Raw genomic sequence first — 20,204 nt, forward strand, 5'->3', positions numbered from 1 at the left:
TGCCCCTTCTGTTTTCCTCAGTCTTGTCACTTGATCATTTACCGACATCTTCCTTCTTATATGGCTATGTAGTAATTTAGGTTGCTTTTTCGCTTTGATTGCAATATCATTCTCATAATTTCTTTCCGACACTCGTCTTATGTTAATGTAATCGTTCCTAGCTCTGTTACATCTAATCCTGTTGTCCTCTGTCCTTTGTCTTCTGTACTTCCTCCACTCCCTCCTGCATCCTGACACTGTCTATTAAACCATGGGTTATTATATTTCCTCCTGCTTTTTTCCTTAACCGTTGGAATAAATCTCTCTTCAGCTTCCTTGCATTTGCATATGACTTGGTTCATCATACCTTGCATTGTTTTTCCTCTAATTTCTTCCTCCCACTGCACTCCTCCCAGGTAGTCCCTTATTTCCTGTAATCAACTCTCCTTTCCCGGACCTCTTGTCCTTTGGTCACAATTTTAAGTTCCATCATGTAGTCAAAGACTAGGACACAATGGTCACTGGCTCCTAGTGGTATTTCATGTTCCAAATGCTCGATGTCTTCTACATTCTGGGTGAAAATGAGGTCTAATAGGCTGGGCGTATCCCCTCCTCTTTCCCTAGTATCTTCCTTCGCATGCTTTGTTAGGAAATTCCTGTCAATAACGTCTACCAGCTTCGCTCCCCATGTCTCCCCGCCATGGGGATTCCCTGTTTCCCAATCTATCTCTCCATGATTTAGGTCCCCCATGACCAACAGCTTCGCTCTCATTCTATGCGCTATTGTTGCTGCTCTCTGCAGTTCACCTATACATGTCTTGTTGCTGTCCTCGTACTCCTGCCTGGGCCTTCTACTGTTTGGTGGGGGATTGTAGAGTATCAAGATTACAATCTTCTTCCCATCCACTGTCATAGTTCCATGTATGAAGCTCGTGCTTTCCTTGGTACCCGGATTTTCCAGCTCATCAAACTTCCATTTCCGCTTTATTAGGAGTGCCACTTCTCCTCCCTGTCTCTGTGTCCTTTCTTTTCTTATCACCTGGTATCCCTCTGGAAAGATTGCGTCCGAGATCATGCCATTTATTTTAGTTTCCACTATTGCCACTATGTGTGTGTGTGTGTGTGTGTGTGTGTGTGTGTGTGTGTGTGTGTGTGTGTGTGTGTGTGTGTGTGTGTGTGTGTGTGTGTGTGTGTGTACTCACCTATTTGTACTCGCCTATTTGTGCTTGCAGGATCGAGCATTGACTATTGGATCCCGCCTTTCCAGCTATCGGTTGTTTACAACAATGACTCCTGTCCCATTTCCCTATCATACCTAATTTTAAAAGTATGAATAGAGTTTGCTTCCACAACCTGTTCCCCAAGTGCATTCCATTTTTCCACTACTCTCACGCTAAAAGAAAACTTCCTAACATCTCTGTGACTCATCTGAGTTTCCAGTTTCCACCCATGCCCCCTCGTTCTGTTATTATTACGTGCGAACATTTCATCTATTTCCACTTTGTCAATTCCCTGAGTATCTTATATGTCCCTATCATATCTCCTCTCTCCCTTCTTTTCTCTAATGTCGTAAGGTTCAGTTCCTTCAGACGCTCTTCATATCCCATCCCTCGTAACTCTGGGACAAGCCTCGTCGCAAACCTCTGAACCTTCTCCAGTTTTCTTATGTGTTTCTTCAGGTGGGGGCTCCATGATGGCGCGGCATACTCTAAGACTGGTCTTACGTAGGCAGTGTAAAGCGCCCTAAAAGCCTCCTCATTTAGGTTTCTGAATGAAGTTCTAATTTTCGCCAGTGTAGAGTACGCTGCTGTCGTTATCCTATTTATATGTGCCTCAGGAGTTAGATTAGGTGTCACATCCACTCCCGGGTCTCTTTCTCGAATCGTTACAGGTAGGCAGTTCCCCTTCATTGTGTACTGTCTCTTTGGTCTCCTGTGTGTGTGTGTGTGTGTGTGTGTGTGTGTGTGTGTGTGTGTGTGTGTGTGTGTGTGTGTGTGTGTGTGTGTGTGTGTGTGTGTACTGGTGTGAACCTCCACGTAGCCTAATGAGGTTGGTCGACCTTTGTGAGAATTATTTCGCCCCTGACCAGATATAGGAGTCAGGTAAGTGAATTAAACCAAGCAGTAATTGTGACTAAGGAGAAGGGAAGCAGAGGGCAAGCATCTTAACGAGGTAAGATGAGATGTCGACAATATCTTACGACACGTGACGTGGGGTGCAAGTCTTAAGACCTCACTTGAGTTGTGAGAGTCGACGGAGAAAGACTTCCTTCGTTGCCTCGTAACGAAGAAGGAAGTTTGTAGCTCATAGTGAAGAATTGTTGAGAAACTACGTGACCAACGTGTGAGGAAGCTGTTGGAGGACGATGTGTGACATCTCTGTTATCGTGGTAACGACACAGGTGCGGCCTGAAGACCATTGGGTGGTCGTGCCTTTATGGACCCTACTGTGTGTACATCCTTTAAGTGGATATATTGGGCAGGTATTCTTGTGTGGCACCTGCTACGCGACTTCTCGCGCCTCCCCCTGCTGTACATATTCGCATGCTTCATGTAACTCAATGCTTCAGGATACACCAAGTATCTTTATGCTTTGCTATGCACCAAGTATATCTCTACTGCACAATGAACAATATCCTTTTTTCACCAAGCAGGGAACAATGTCGAGCCCCGCAGGGCCCTTAGTTCACACAACAGCTCAGCCTCAGTCAGACAGAGAGAGGGAGAGAGGTTTAGCCAAAGTTTGGCTCAGTGTACGCAACCCCTCACAAATCCACGGAGAGTAGTGTTCGTGTGGGGTACAACTGGCCTCGACCTGGGTTTAATCAAAGAGGCTTACCTGTATGTGTGTGTGGGGGGAGGGGGGGGGGGACCGCCCGCGTGTTGTCTCTCTCAGTGTTATTCCGACGCTCGCTGGAGGAGGACGCCACGGTCTCTCCTCACCGTCCGTCTCTCTCTCTCTCACTCACTGCTCTTCGTATTTTGTGTTGCTTCTTGATACGCTGATGGAACGCGTCATAATGGGGTTCGAGGTGTTGCCCCCTGTATCCAGATGGGTGACAGTCACAAAGATTTTAGAAGACAATGAAAAGTACAAGTGAATTTTTTTTTCGAAATAATTCCTTTCTAGAGCTGGTTAAGCGAGGAGATCTAATCTCCAAACTCTGTATTTTTCTTCGTGCTTACCACGTTACGAACTGTCAGTGAGTTAACACAGGACCAACGAACAGAGAAAGGCGAGGACACACAAGGCTATCAGCTCTCCACTGACACGGCAGCGCTGACAGCTGTAACCCCATCACGGTGTTCGGTGCTCACATGTGGGGCTTGACGTAGCGCGCCAAGCAAGAATCGGGTCGAGGATTATCTGGCCAGACTTGTACCTCCCTCGACCAACCAATGTAATTGCTAATTCTCTCGTCCTCTTCCCACGAGGAAAATGGCTTTTAGTTCATATTCAGGGTAATTAATCCCTTGGTACCCGCAGGCAAAGCCGGAGACTCGTCAGCTCGCTGTGGACGAGAGAGGGGGGCGGGGAAGAAGGTTACTTCCTAAATGGGTACCTCATTAAAACTTTAAATTCATTCTCAAGTTCTCAAAATTCTTCATTTGCTTCTGGTAGGTTTTTATCAGTAGTGTGACTTTTGGCCTCAGGTTTCTATGGAGGGATTGAAAATGCGATAATCGACTCATCACACTCATAAACGTGGTCAGGTCAAGAGTCAAAGCCGAGACCTCATCTGTGCGACCCTTGACCTCGTGTGACGACTTCTGGGCGACCCTTGACCTCGTGTGACGACTTCTGGGCGACCCTTGACCTCGTGTAACGACTTCTGGGCGACCCTTGACCTCGTGTGACGACTTCTGGGCGACCCTTGACCTCGTGTAACCTCCAGCAACATGTTGACCACATTTACGGCATAACTACAATAAGGTAAGAAACATATAGACTGATAATTACTATATAACCTGTAACACTTTCTGCGGTGCGGCGTTTTTTGTGTTAACATTGTAAATGCGTATTTATATTAATTGTTTTGTTATGCCAAGGCGAGACGGGGAGAGGACTTGATGTCCAAATAAACCTGCAAAAATGCCTAATAGTTTTCTTGTTTAACATTTAGGGGAGAGTGAAATGCAAAATATTAAGACAATAAATAATTTTCAGTATTATTTAGAGGTGAGGTAAGATGGAAAATGAAACAAAAGTATATACGGAAAAGACGAGAATTAAGAGTATCAGCGAAGTCCATAAGTCCCAATCGCAAGACACCACGTCTCTGTTGCGGTCACAAGACATCAGGTCCCAGTTATTAAGTTATCTTCACACATATGAAGAACCTCTCACACATTCACAGCTCCCTGACAAGAGAAAGCAAACTTAGCTTAGCTGCCAACACCCACACATCGTGTCAGCAAGGCGGACAGCCCGCCGCCTGCTTTCAGAACTCTCACTGTATTTCCCATTTCTGAACTTCCCTTCACCTATGTCTCTCCATCCTCTTTACTTCCCCAAAAAGAGGTCCCATTTCTAATCACTGAATCAGGTCCCAGTTCTAATCGCTGCATGAGGTCCCAATTCCAACCCCTGCCACCATTTATAACACTCTTCTTTGCTTATGTTTAAAACACTTTACTTTCGATATTTCACCATTAATAACACCACCCACTTGGCTATCATGTGGGTGGTGATACCGCCACCAGGTGAGCTGTTACGAATTATGACAAATTAAAGTTAGTGTAAGTCTAACTTACACTAACTTTATGGTAGTTCTTCTCCGGCCCCGTCCACGGCGGTCTCCGGGGCTGGAGGTCCCTGTGCCCTTCTTCACCACCTTCAAGGTCAACCCCGGAACTCACAGTTCCTACGACGGCGATGGAACCAATCGTATTGGCGTTCGCCCTTCCATTGGGGTCTTTCGGCGCCGTGGATAGGGGGGGACCTGCTGCCTGGGTAACAGCTTCTTCTCCATATCAACGTACCCTGGCTTTGCGCCCTAGTGAGGCCACTCCAGAGCGCAACACCGTAGCCTCCTGAGACTGATGAATGCCTACTACATTTAATGCTGCCACCACCTTCGCCTGGATGAAAATGAGTACTTGACGGTGGCTGACGCCGAATTACCTACAGGTGGTTGCAGGTAATGACTCCCCCAATGGAGAACCTTCAAGTTGTTAAGTATGTGAACAAGACCTAGAACATATTTTCCAACGCCAAATCTGTGATGTTACATGAATTTACCTGAAGGTCACTAACACACTATTGTGGCCTCGACGAGGACAGGAAACCAGCAGCTTGTCAAAGGTTCCATTATTTGTCCCGATGATTTTTACAGTTGGATTTTAGAGATCAGCAGAGTTTTGGCATTTAAGGCTACGACTGGTAGGCGGTTCCTGTGGGTGATAAAAGCTTCTCCTGTTTTCCTTCCTACATTGTGGCTTGTTGAGCTCCAAACCGTTGCTTCTTGTTTGTGTTACATCTGACTTTATAAAGAAACTGTCTGAATCAACGTCCTCCAAATTGTTCAGTATTTTAAAAGTTTCGATGACCGCCCTATCAATAATTTAAGACATAATGGTATGAATACTTTGAACTCTAACTGCTTCTCACACACATGAATACTGGAGGATATTCATGCGCTCTGCGTACACTTTGCTAGTGTAGGCTAGTAGATTAACCTCGCGCACTTCACCTTCTCTCCTGATTCCATGTATGGCTATCCTGCGAGATGGCTATATTAGATTAACTAGCAGCTAGTTTTATATATGCTATTTAATTTATGTAAAATAGGGTAGCAAAACATTGCTGTGTAAGTTTCTTAATATATTAAAAAACTAAAAATTGGTGTGTGTTTGTGTGTTAATTGTTTTTCAACAAACTCCAAATGAGGCCTCAAGGATTAGAACCTTGGCCACCAGGTTAGGTCTAGAATTGCACTCACCCGGCTATCGATTACATAGAATGGTTATAGTACAAGACTGCTATCCTGACTGCCTAGGTTCAAATCCTTGGGGGAGTCATTCGCGTGTTCTGTTGGGGCAAACACTGATGCTTGGGGACCATTCACGCTAATATAAATATAAATTCAATTTGCCTTGCTTAACTGATGTGGCGAAATATTTTAGTGGTTGTTTTCTATAATGACTCACTACACCCGTTTTCTATTATACAATATTATATATATATATTTATTTATTTATTTATTTATTTATTTATTTATTTATTTATTTATTTATTTATTTATTTATTTATTTATATACAAGAAGGTACATTAGGTTTATGAGAATACATAATGAGATAATAATACATTTATGAGAATACATGGTAATTTATAATCTTGTAAAGCCACTAGTACGCACAGCGTTTCGGACAGGTCCTTACTCTAACAGATAATTTTAAGTAGGTAAATTCTAGCGGAATTAATAAAATGATAACAGATAAAATGCAAGAAAGAAAAAAAATGAGATGAGAGAGTAGGTATATTAAAGCACATTGGTATATTAAAGCTCTGATTGATTGCATTGACAGCTTGATTGGTAATTTAAACGAAGATTAAGTCTCTTAAGAGAAGATTAAGTCCCACTACACCAGTCTCCGTGGTGTAGTGGGAAGACACTCGCCTGGCGTTCCGCGAGTGCTTTGTCATGGGTTCGTATCCTGGCCGGGGAGGATTTACTGGGCGCAATTCCTTAACTGTAGCCTCTGTTTAACTCAACAATAAAATGTGTACTTGGATGAAAAAACTATTCTTCGCGGCGGGGATCGTATTCCAGGGACCATAGGATTAAGGACTTGCCCGAAACGCTACGCGTACTAGTGGCTCTACAAGAATGTAACAACTCTTGTATATATATAAAAAAAAAAATAATAGGCACTATATAGCAAATTGAAGGCACATATAAGAAGACAGCAATGATCACAATGGTAAAGATGTTTGGATTGGATACATGAAGATTGGGAGATTGGGTAGCACTAGATGCATTGCAATTTTAAAGCAAACAAGGTAAAAAACTATGAAGATGAAATTAGGTACTTTTTAGTTTTGTTTTTGAATGACGCAAAAGTTGGACAGCTTTTCAATTCACTAGGGAGTGAGTTCCATAGACTGGGTCCCTTTATTTGCATAGAGTGTTTACACAGATTAAGTTTGACTCTGGGGATATCAAAGAGATATTTATTTCTGGTGTGGTGATAATGGGTCCTATTACATCTGTCCAGGGAGAGTTTCAGAGCAGGATTTGTATTTAAGAACAGGGTTTTGTAAATGTAGTTGACACAAGAGAATGTGTGGAGTGAGATTATGTTTAGCATGTTTAGGGAGTTAAACAAGGGAGCTGAGTGTTGCCTGAAAGCAGAATTTGTTATTTTTCTGATAGCAAAGTTTTTCTGGGTGATGATGGACCTGAGGTGGTTTGCAGTGGTTGAACTCCATTCACAGATACCATAATTAAGACAGGGATAGATTAGTGCATAACATAGTGAGATAAAAGCAGAGTTAGGTTCATAATATCTGATTTTGGAGAGTATTCCAAGTGTTTTAGAGACTTTCTTAGTTATGTGTTGTATGTGGGTGCTGAAGTTGAGTCTCTTGTCTAGGAATAGACCAAGAAACTTTCCATCACATTCCAATTCACATATGTCGGGGAACAGGAAGCCAGTGTGCATTCATATACGTTTGGCTTTATTTTCCTGTTTCCTCCGTTCACTCTTTTACAGAAGGCATCTTAGACGGACATTGTCTCCTTCTTAAACGCTTGCTAGGTGAAGTGGTGTGGTACTGAGTAACGCCAGGCGGTGATCCATAGTAAAGCAGGTTCGAACCCTGGACGGGTCGTGGAGTTCCTACCTGACTTATGGCTTGGGGGACTATTCAAGCTTTCTTTCGTTATATGTGAGGTTCAGTCCCTGAGCCCATTATGTGCCTCTGTAACCCTTTCCACTTTCCAAGATGGGTATGGGGTACATAATAAATGAACTAAACTCTAATATATATATATATATATATATATATATATATATATATATATATATATATATATATATATATATATATATATATATATATATATATATATATATATTGCCGGCATTGTTATCCTCGACCAGTGCTACAGGTGAATTAGTTAAGGAAATACTACCAGAATATCTTAGAGACTGCATTGGGATTCATGATCCCAAATTCGCGGAAGGAGCCGGTCAGTGGGACACTCTTGCCAACTCTCACACTCGACCAACTTTTCCAAATGACTGCAAACAGGCCAAATGCGATAGCCCCATAGTGGAAAACATCGTTACATCAATGCTGGAGGCAGCTTCTGGGAAGGACAGAGCGCGTCTTCTACCTGTGCAAGCTCCCCATGCTGGGAACTTCCTGTTGGCAGTCCCTAATTCCGCCTTGGGCACCCGTCTGGACCATCGGACCCTAAGTATTGGTGTTGCTCTGCGCCTTGCCGCCCCTATCTCCACCGAGCACCGGTGTATTTGCGGCCATGCACGGGCAGACCAATACGGCAGCCATGGTCTCATCTGTCGTAAGACACAGGGGAAAGATTGCCAGACATGAAGCAGTCAATGACATCATCAAGAGAAGTTTGGCTTCAGCTGGGTGTCCAGCACAAAGGGAACCTCAGTTGTGCAGACCTGACAACAGCCAAAAACGCCCAGATGGAGTCACCCTGCAGCCATGGAGGGAAGGTAAACAGGTCGTGTGGGACTATACGTGTGCATCCACATTGGCTGATACCTATCTACCTTACAGCACAGCTGAGGGAGGCGGGGCGGCCACCTTCAGGGAGACCCAGAAAATCAACAAGTACAGAGACCTAGAACGTTGTTCAGGTTTGTGCCGATAGGCTCTGAGACTCTGGGCGCCTGGGGTAAATGTGCACTTAAGTTTATAAAGGAGGTGGATGAGGACCTCATTGGGAAAACTAAAGACTCAAGAGAGGCCAGTTTCATGTTCTAGCGCCTCAGTGTCGCAGTTCAGAGGGGAAATGCGTGCTGTATCTTGGGTACGCACCCGACCCCCGAGGAGCTGGACGAGATCTTCGAACACTGATTGTGATATTGTTATATATAAGTGTGTGTTCTCTGTAAACTATAGCAATGCATTAAAATTAAATAAAACAAAATTAATAACAAAGAATGGGGATGGTAGGAGAGGAAAAGATTAAAGTGTTCAGTGAGAATCCACAAGGTCTTCTCTGAACACTCTTTATTTTCTTCTTCGAGGATGTGGGTCCCTTTAATTGCATCAGAGGTGGTGTTTCATTGCATTGGGATATATATATATATATATATATATATATATATATATATATATATATATATATATATATATATATATATATATATATATATATATATATATATATATATGTATATTCATCAGAATAAATGCATTATATTATTTTTATGTCTCCCTTATGTGTATGAGGAGCTGGAAGTCTTCTAAGCCCCTTCTCAAGAGCTAAATGAGTATCCAATCTTGTTAGAGGCGGTCGGGGGACCCCCAAATCTCTTCCAATTTAGCTTGCAGGAGTAGTGAAAACCTCCAGTGTTCCACGGGAGAGTGATGACCTGGCTCTTCTCATTGGTTTACCCTCAAGGAGACATAAATAAACCAGTTCTGCTCTATAGCGAAAACAAAATTATTGACCAGACCACACACTAGAAAGTGAAGGGACGACGACGTTTCGGTCCGTCCTGGACCATCTTCAAGTCGATTGTGAGATCGTCCTGGACCATTCTCACAATCGACTTGTGAATGGTCCAGGACGGACCGAAACGTCGTCGTCCCTTCTCTTTCTAGTGTGTGGTCTGGTCAACATATTTCAGCCACGTTATTGTGACTCCTCGTCTACACAAAATTATTTATTCTCGTCGACCACTTTTGTCAAGGGCGAAGAATCTTGAGAGTAAATTACGAAAAAAACAAAACAAAAAAAAAAGTTGAGGACTCAGTTAAGTCTTACTTCCTAGAGTTAAGGCTCTCTAATCTCCTTATAAACCTGCAGTGCATGTATAATGAACGCGCCTTAATCACCGCTGCATTTGGTTGACAGTTTGGGCACCATTTGTGCTTTTAAAACAATCACGTGGAATTATTAGTCATTACTTTGGTCTATAAAGGGATCAAGCTAGACGTTATCTGCTAATCCTTTGCAATTACAACTGTAATACAGTGACAATATTGCTTTTCTATCCAGGCCACCACTGTAGCAACACCATACTGTATCCACGCCACCATTGTAGCAACAATACACTGTATCCAGAAGAATACATTGTATTCTCTAACCTTGCATCACGGAACGCCCGTGATGGAAGGGTACGGCATCATCAGGGTACGGGGCGTACCTTGCATCCTCCGGGTACGGGGCGTACCTTGCATCCTCACAGTACGCCCCAACTCTCAGCTAATTAAGACTATTTGGTGTGAAGCACTTCCAATCTCGGCCCTCAAGGAACCCAAGAATGGCTTCACTACGACCCGACCCAGAAGAAAAAAACTGATTAAGATCTCAGGAGGGTCCAAAGTTTCAGCTCTGGGCCAAGAGAAGAAAGTTCGCTAAATTGTGATTCGATTTCCATTTGGAGAATTAACTCTATTGTCCGCTGCTCTTAAGACAGGCTATGGGTTACCGGCTAGGCTGTAGACTTCGTACTCTGTGAACGGCAAGGCTGAAGACCTCGTACTCTGTGAACGGCAAGGCTGAAGACCGCGTACTCTGTGAAATGCAAGGCTGAAGACCGCGTGCTCTGTGAACGGCAAGGCTGAAGATCGCGTACTCTGTGAACTGCAAGGTTGAAGACCTCGTACTCTGTGAACTGCAAGGTTGAAGACCTCGTACTCTGTGAACGGCAAGGCTGAAGACCGCGTGCTCTGTGAACGGCAAGGCTGAAGATCGCGTACTCTGTGAACGGCAAGTCTGAAGACCTCGTACTCTGTGAACGGCAAGGTTGAAGACCTCGTACTCTGTGAACGGCAAGGCTGAAGACCGCGTACTCTGTGAACGGCAAGTCTGAAGACCGCGTACTCTGTGAACGGCAAGTCTGAAGACCTCGTACTCTGTGAACGGCAAGGCTGAAGACCGCGTACTCTGTGAACGGCAAGTCTGAAGACTGCGTACTCTGTGAACGGCAAGTCTGAAGACCGCGTACTCTGTGAACGGCAAGGCTGAAGACCTCGTACTCTGTGAACGGCAAGACTGAAGACCGCGTACTCTGTGAACTAAGCCGCTTCGGTAAAGCTTTCGCGTAAGCAAAGGTAAAACAATTACCTTTGCTTCGCGCGAAAGCTCTAACAAAGCCGCCTCGTTTACCATATACGAGGTCGATCGCATAGTTCAAGAACAACCCATCCTCCGAATTGAGAGTACGATTTAATACTAAGTGAAATAAGTACATTTTCTTACTGATATAAACAGTGCATAATTGCACTTATGAGGCTGTTACATTTACCCAACTCCCTCCCCCGATTTAATTCTCCTTGTTTTCTGTTAAGATACTCAGCACTTTAGGATGAATTTTCAACTCCAGTTTGCAATACACAAGTTTTAAATATCAGGAATTTCTTTTTCAGCTTTATTAAACAATGTAGATTTTATACAAAATTTTAAAATATTCTGAGTTACTTTACAATTTATTTATATATTTTAGTTTTGTTTTATTAGTTTTACAAAACTGTAATATCAGTATAGCTATAGGTTAAGTACTAATTGTAATTAAGAAGCAATAAAATTATTATCTTCAAAAACTAAGACGGTTAGGTGAGGTTGTGGTTTTCTATTGTGTTTTTCAGGTAAACTCAAATATTCACAATATATTTGACAGTACGATTTAATACTAAGTGAAAATAAATACAATTCCTAACTGCTATGAATAGTACATAATTGCACTTATTTGTCTTCTTACATTTACCACCCCATTTTTGGAGGACGGGCTGTTAAAGAAATAACTGCCTTCGTGGTTCGGTTGTCTTTCTTATTGTGGTGTTTTTCTTGTAGTTTGTCTTGTGTGAATACATGCGCTATGTTAAGACTGTAAAGCTTTATATCTAAGCTGTAAATACAGCGAATTGATTTCCTGCGCATTTATAAAATGTCGCATTTGCCATATTCTCATAAATGAGCACAATGCGAATACATGCATCACGCTACGCACTACTGATGTATGCATGAAGCAACACATGACGAACTCGACCGTGAAGCAAAATATTACAGTATTTATAGAACCAAGTGATGTAATTATTTGCGTCAATCTGCTTATAGGTAAATATGACGGCATAACTATAGCAAACTTGTCTATATAAATATATATATATATATATATATATATATATATATATATATATATATATAATGTCGTACCTAGTAGCCAAAACGCACTTCTCGGCCTACTATGCAAGGCCCGATTTGCCTAATAAGCCAAGTTTTCCTGAATTAATATTTTTTCTCTAATTTTTTTCTTATGAAATGATAAAGCTACCCATTTCATTATGTATGAGGTCAATTTTTTTTATTGGAGTTAAATTTAATGTAGATATATGACCGAACCTAACCAACCCTACCTAACCTAACCTAACCTATCTTTATAGGTTAGGTTAGGTAGCCGAAAAAGTTAGGTTAGGTAGGTTAGGTAGTTGAAAAACAATTAAATCATGAAAACTTGGCTTAATATATATATATATATATATATATATATATATATATATATATATATATATATATATATATATATATATATATATATATATATATATATATATGAATAACGAAATATGTTTATTACACAAAGAAATCCTATTAACGTTATGTATCAGTGAGAAAATCACTGGGAGCCTTAAATAGGATTCGAACCCGCACACTCCCAAGATCACGGCTTGAGACCATTCAGACCAACAAGGAAATGTGTACAAGAATACGTAATTGTGAATATAAAGAACGGTAAAATTAGTATAATACAACCTAGTATAATGAGTGTACCAGAACACGGTATAATGAGTGTACCAGAACACGGTATAATGAGTGTACCAGAACACAGTATAATGAGTGTACCAAAGCACAGTATAATGCGTGTACCAGAACACGGAATAATGAGTGTACCAGAACACGGTATAATGAGTGTACCAGAACACAGTATAATGAGTGTACCAAAGCACAGTATAATGCGTGTACCAGAACACGGTATAATGAGTGTACCAGAACACAGTATAATGAGTGTACCAGAACACGGAATAATGAGTGTACCAGAACACGGAATAATGAGTGTACCAGAACACAGTATAATGAGTGCACCAGAACACGGTATAATGAGTGTACCAGAACACAGTATAATGAGTGTACCAAAGCACAGTATAATGCGTGTACCAGAACACTGTATAAAGAGTGTACCAGAACACAGTATAATGAGTGTACCAGAACACGGTATAATGACCGTACCAGAACACAGTATAATGACCGTACCAGAACACAGTATAATGACCGTACCAGACCACAGTATAATGACCGTACCAGAACACAGTATAATGACCGTACCAGAACACAGTATAATGACAGTACCAGAACACAGTATAATGACCGTACCAGAACACGCTATAATGAGTGTACCACAACACAGCATGAGTGTACCAGAACACGGTATAATGAGTGTACCAGAACACGGTATAATGAGTGTACCAGAACACGGTATAATGAATGTACCAGAACACAGTATAATGAGTGTACCAGAACACAGTATAATGACCGTACCAGAACACAGTATAATGACCGTACCAGAACACAGTATAATGACCGTACCAGAACACGCTATAATGAGTGTACCACAACACAGCATGAGTGTACCAGAACACGGTATAATGAGTGTACCAGAACACGGTATAATGAGTGTACCAGAACACGGTATAATGAGTGTACCAGAACACAGTATAATGCGTGTACCAGAACACAGTATAATGAGTGTACCAGAACACGGTATAATGACCGTACCAGAACACAGTATAAAGACCGTACCAGAACACAGTATAATGACCGTACCAGAACACAGTATAATGACCGTACCAGAACACAGTATAATGACCGTACCAGAACACAGTATAATGACCGTACCAGAACACAGTATAATGACCGTACCAGAACACGCTATAATGAGTGTACCACAACACAGCATGAGTGTACCAGAACACGGTATAATGAGTGTACCAGAACACGGTATAATGAGTGTACCAGAACATGGTATAATGAGTGTACCAGAACACAGTATAATGACCGTACCAGACCACAGCACAGTAATGTGGTGAGACATAAAGTAACAGGAACGTCGTGCAGAGAAAAACGCGAGATAAAGCAGGTGGCAATAGGCGCCCATTAAAGATGGGTCCACCTAAGAGAACCCATTAAAGCTGTCTCCCCCATAGGTGCAGATGGAGCCTGTGATAAGGAAGACGCGCCATATAGGCACGACAAGATATCTTTGAAGGAGGTAGTTAGGAACGGAGGGACTGTGGCAGTGAAGGAGTGACTGTGGCAGTGAAGGAGTGACTGTGGCAGTGAAGGAGGGACTGTGGCAGTGAAGGAGTGACTGTGGCAGTGAAGGAGGGACTGTGGCAGTGAAGGAGGGGACTGTGGCAGTGAAGGAGGAAATGTGGCAGTGAAGGAGGGACTGTGTCAGTGAAGGAGGGACTGTGGCAGTGAAGGAGGGACTGTGGCAGTGAAGGAGGGACTGTGGCAGTGAAGGAGGGACTGTGGCAGTGAAGGAGGGACTGTGGCAGTGAAGGAGGGACTGTGGCAGTGAAGGAGGGACTGTGGCAGTGAAGGAGGGACTGTGGCAGTGAAGGAGGGACTGTGGCAGTGAAGGAGGGACTGTGGCAGTGAAGGAGGGACTGTGGCAGTGAAGGAAGGGACTGTGGCAGTGAAGGAGGGACTGTGGCAGTGAAGGAGGGACTGTGGCAGTGAAGGAGGGGACTGTGGCAGTGAAGGAGTGACTGTGGCAGTGAAGGAGGTACTGTGGCAGTGAAGGAGGGACTGTGGCAGTGAAGGAGGGACTGTGGCAGTGAAGGAGGAACTGTGGCAGTGAAGGAGGGACTGTGGCAGTGAAGGAGGGGACTGTGGCAGTGAAGGAGGGACTGTGGCAGTGAAGGAGGAACTGTGGCAGTGAAGGAGGAACTGTGGCAGTGAAGGAGGGACTGTGGCAGTGAAGGAGGGACTGTGGCAGTGAAGGAGTGACTGTGGCAGTGAAGGAGGGACTGTGGCAGTGAAGGAGGGACTGTGGCAGTGAAGAAGGGACTGTGGCAGTGAAGGAGGGACTGTGGCAGTGAAGGAGGGACTGTGACAGTGAAGGAGGGACTGTGGCAGTGAAGGAGTGACTGTGGCAGTGAAGGAGGGGACTGTGGCAGTGAAGGAGGGACTGTGGCAGTGAAGGAGGGACTGTGGCAGTGAAGGAGGGGACTGTGGCAGTGAAGGAGGGACTGTGGCAGTGAAGGAGGGACTGTGGCAGTGAAGGAGGGACTGTGGCAGTGAAGGAGGGACTGTGGCAGTGAAGGAGTGACTGTGGCAGTGAAGGAGGAACTGTGGCAGTGAAGAAGGGACTGTGGCAGTGAAGGAGGGACTGTGGCAGTGAAGGAGGAACTGTGGCAGTGAAGGAGGAACTGTGGCAGTGAAGGAGGGACTGTGGCAGTGAAGGAGTGACTGTGGCAGTGAAGGAGGAACTGTGGCAGTGAAGGAGGAACTGTGGCAGTGAAGGAGGGACTGTGGCAGTGAAGGAGGGACTGTGGCAGTGAAGGAGGGACTGTGGCAGTGAAGGAGTGACTGTGGCAGTGAAGGAGGGACTGTGGCAGTGAAGGAGGACGGTGGCAGTGAAGAAGGGACTGTGGCAGTGAAGGAGGGACTGTGGCAGTGAAGGAGGGGACTGTGGCAGTGAAGGAGGGACTGTGGCAGTGAAGGAGGGACTGTGGCAGTGAAGGAGGGACTGTGGCAGTGAAGGAGGGACTGTGGCAGTGAAGGAGGGACTGTGGCAGTGAAGGAGGGACTGTGGCAGTGAAGGAGGGGACTGTGGCAGTGAAGGAGGGACTGTGGCAGTGAAGGAGGGACTGTGGCAGTGAAGGAGGGACTGTGGCAGTGAAGGAGGGACTGTGGCAGTGAAGGAGGGACTGTGGCAGTGAAGGAGGGACTGTGGCAGTGAAGGAGTGACTGTGGCAGTGAAGGAGGAACTGTGGCAGTGAAGGAGGGACTGTGGCAGTGAAGGAGGGACTGTGGCAGTGAAGGAGGAACTGTGGCAGTGAAGGAGGAACTGTGGCAGTGAAGGAGGGACTGTGGCAGTGAAGGAGTGACTGTGGCAGTGAAGGAGGAACTGTGGCAGTGAAGGAGGGACTGTGGCAGTGAAGGAGGGACTGTGGCAGTGAAGGAGGGACTGTGGCAGTGAAGGAGTGACTGTGGCAGTGAAGGAGGAACTGTGGCAGTGAAGGAAGGACTGTGGCAGTGAAGAAGGGACTGTGGCAGTGAAGGAGGGACTGTGGCAGTGAAGGAGGGGACTGTGGCAGTGAAGGAGGGACTGTGGCAGTGAAGGAGGGACTGTGGCAGTGAAGGAGGGACTGTGGCAGTGAAGGAGGGACTGTGGCAGTGAAGGAGGGACTGTGGCAGTGAAGGAGGGACTGTGGCAGTGAAGGAGGGACTGTGGCAGTGAAGGAGGGACTGTGGCAGTGAAGGAGGGGCTGTGGCAGTGAAGGAGGGACTGTGGCTGTGAAGGAGGGGACTGTGGCAGTGAAGGAGGGACTGTGGCAGTGAAGGAGGGGACTGTGGCAGTGAAGGAGGGACTGTGGCAGTGAAGGAGGGACTGTGGCAGTGAAGGAGGGGACTGTGGCAGTGAAGGAGGGACTTAAGATGCAAGGAAGGAGTGTAGAAAGTGCATGAAACGAACGATGCAGCTAGAGATGGGCTGTGTGAAGAAGAGATAACGAAGTAACAGAGAGGAGAGATTGAAATTGAAATAAGTTTATTGAGGTAAAATACACACAAAGGGATGAGGTAGCTCAAGCTATTCTCACCCCGTTCAGTACATCGTGTTAATACATACACACAAACACATCACAAACAATAAACATATTACCAAGCATTCTGAGAGATAAATATCTACATTTATGGTGGTTGAATAACTTTTGCGCCACTGAAATATTGTCTTGACATTTCCGGTGAATGAGGTGAGGTGTAGATGATATTGGAACTTCCATCTGTTTATTTGCTGTTTCTTCAAGTTTGGATCTTGTGGGGGGGGGGGAGAGGGGGGGGTTATACTCTGGGTGTAGGGAAATATAATCTGATCAAGATTAAGTAATTGGGAGTCTAAGTTCAAGGGGTGCTAAGTCATTGATCAGGACTTGAGTGTAACAGGAAGTGAAGCCTAGAGTGGTTGAGTGTAACCAGTAATTTGTGTGGGGGGGGTATCCCAGCAGGCTGTCATGGGGTATCCCAGCAGGCTGCCGTGGGGTATCCCAGCAGGCTGCCATGGGAATCCCAGCAATCTTTAGAATGCGAGAACAGAGGTCCCTGTACATGCCCAACCGGCCCATGCAAGGCATTTCCTCTTTAAACCAAACAACTAACAATTTCATTTTTCTATTTGAGACTTAAAATATTGACTTCGCGTCTATAAGTCACTTAGAAACATGTTCCATGAGTCAACAACCTTATTTCCAAACCAGTAAATATTTCTATTTTGTGTTAATGTATATTTTGAACTCTGTTAATACTCTTTATATTCTTTAATTCGTTTGTATATTTCAATTACTCTTACTCATCGCCTTTCTAGAGATTGTAAATCAACTTTCTTAATCCCTCTTCACGAAGAAAGTTTGTGTTCGATCGTAGTAATTTTGTCATCTCTATACACACTCTAGGGAATTTATTGCTGTTATTTGACGCAGCCAAAACTGAACTTCATAATTCTGGGAAAGACAAAGCCGGAAAAATGACATTAGATGTCATGGTGGCGGCGCTTGTCAGCCTCAACCCCTGGGCCCTGATTGTCATTTTTGTCTATTGTTATTTTTTTGCTTATGAACTCTAGTAGTCATGACTCTCAGATTATTTCCACGTGCACATTTGGCCATTTCAGCATTGTTCAGATGATATCTTGTATCTCTGTTATCATTGTCTAGGCTCAAAACGTTATATCTGTCAGCATTAAACTGCATCTGTTTATCTTTCATTTTTATTTTAACTGATTGATTTTGAAGCGATATTTGAGCTATTGTTTTAAATTAGTTTCTCTACTTTTATATCATCTGTAAATTGCATAATATTGTTGTTCAGTCTTGTGCCTAAATTGTTTATATATGATAAAGAGCGTAGGTCCTAGAACAGACCCGACGGGCACTCCTCCTTCAACGGTTTCATACTCTGTATCACAGTTATGTTAAGTTTTTTCCTTCCCAAGAGAGAACCAGACCCCTAAACCATCCCCCCAAAACATGTACCTCTCTCCCGAGTCCTTCGTCAGGCACTGCATCAAATCTTTACTACAAAAATTACAAATAAAATAACATGTAAAAGTTGCTAAAATGTACAATGATGCAATCTTTTTTACTGTCAAGACCGAACACTATGCTACTAAATCATTTATATAATCTTGTTCATACACTTGCGTCCCTTCGTAAAGTCATATTATGAACCACTTTATAGTCTATATTTTAAAAAGATTTAAACGAAGGGTCTATATATATATCTATATAAATCTATATTTTAAAAAGATTTAAACGATTTAAACGAACGCGAAGCTTTTGCGATTATGAAGCAATGTTCCCTAGAATGTTAGAGGTCTTGGAGGGCAGTGTTCTCTCACATATAAACACTCGGTACCACAGCTCCAACACTCAACGTTCCCGGTACTGAGGTCGACTCTTGATTGATTAAACCTGCAAGGCAAGAGCTCACTAAACTTCCTCTTTACACTCTTCAAGAACCCAGGGGAAATACTTCGCCTCATCGGTGGAGTTACTGAACTTTAACTTAAGCTTCTCCGACTTGTTCTCTTCACCCTCGACACAGATTTGTTCAGCTGCAAGTATAATATAAAACGCATTTCTAGTAAATACTGGAACAAAAGTTCTCATTCAGAATACTAACCATTTAGTTTTTGTAGGTGTTCGTGTTCATCAGTGTTCATCTTGTTCTCATTCTCTTTTATGTCTCCCTTTTATCTACTTTTCCGATTTATTTTCTTCTCTCTCCTTTTTCTCTATTGTTTCCTCCATTTTCTGCTGTTGTTCCTTTTCTTCTTCTCGACGATCATCTCGAGAAGAACGAGAAGAATCGAGATAATGATGATTCTTCTCGATGATGATTACTCGATCGAATAATCATCATTCTTATCATCATCAACATTATCACATTATCACCCCTTACTTGTTCTAATTGTTTAATATCAAATGTTTCTCTGCATTTTGCAGTGTTGCCTCTTCTTACACGCCGTGTTCAGCCCGGTACTGAACACCACACACATGCCGTGTTCAGCCCGGTACTGAACACCACACACATGCCGTGTTCAGCCCGGTACTGAACACCACACACATGCCGTGTTCAACCAGGTACTGAACACGACACATACACAGTTAATAAAGCATTGTGCTCCCTGCTGCTGGTATAGATGAAACTAAAAAAAAAACCAATGCAATGAAAAATAGCAAGCTGTTTCACCTTCACACAAAGGTCATGGTCATATGAATATGAAAAGGTTAGAAAAAACCTACATATTTAAAAAGCCTTTTCTGTTGCAACTCAGAAAACTGGAGCTTTTGAATAATTCACAAATGTGATCGGTCACTGGAATACTGAGGTTTGGTCTGCAACACCTGTTGATTCTTCACCAATTTATGGATTGATTGTTTGGTTTAAGACCCACTTGTTGGTGGGTCTTAGCAGCCGGTGGGGTCTCAACCTGGCTTCACCAGCGCAGGACTCGTAATTCTGTGGCGCGGGTTCGATTCCCGCACGAGGCAGAAACAAATGGGCAAAGTTTCTTTCACCCTGAATGCCCCTGTTACCTAGCAGTAAATAGGTACCTGGGAGTTAGTCAGCTGTCACGGGCTGCTTCCTGGGGGTGGAGGCCTGGTCGAGGACCGGGCCGCGGGGACACTAAAGCCCCGAAATCATCTCAAGATAACCTCAAGATAACCAGCACCTAGCTAGCCGTTCCGGCTCTCTACCTGGCTTCTCTCGCTAGCTGCTTGGTTCTTT

This window comes from Procambarus clarkii, chromosome 5 (genome assembly GCF_040958095.1).
Source record: "Procambarus clarkii isolate CNS0578487 chromosome 5, FALCON_Pclarkii_2.0, whole genome shotgun sequence".
Taxonomy (NCBI): domain Eukaryota; kingdom Metazoa; phylum Arthropoda; class Malacostraca; order Decapoda; family Cambaridae; genus Procambarus; species Procambarus clarkii.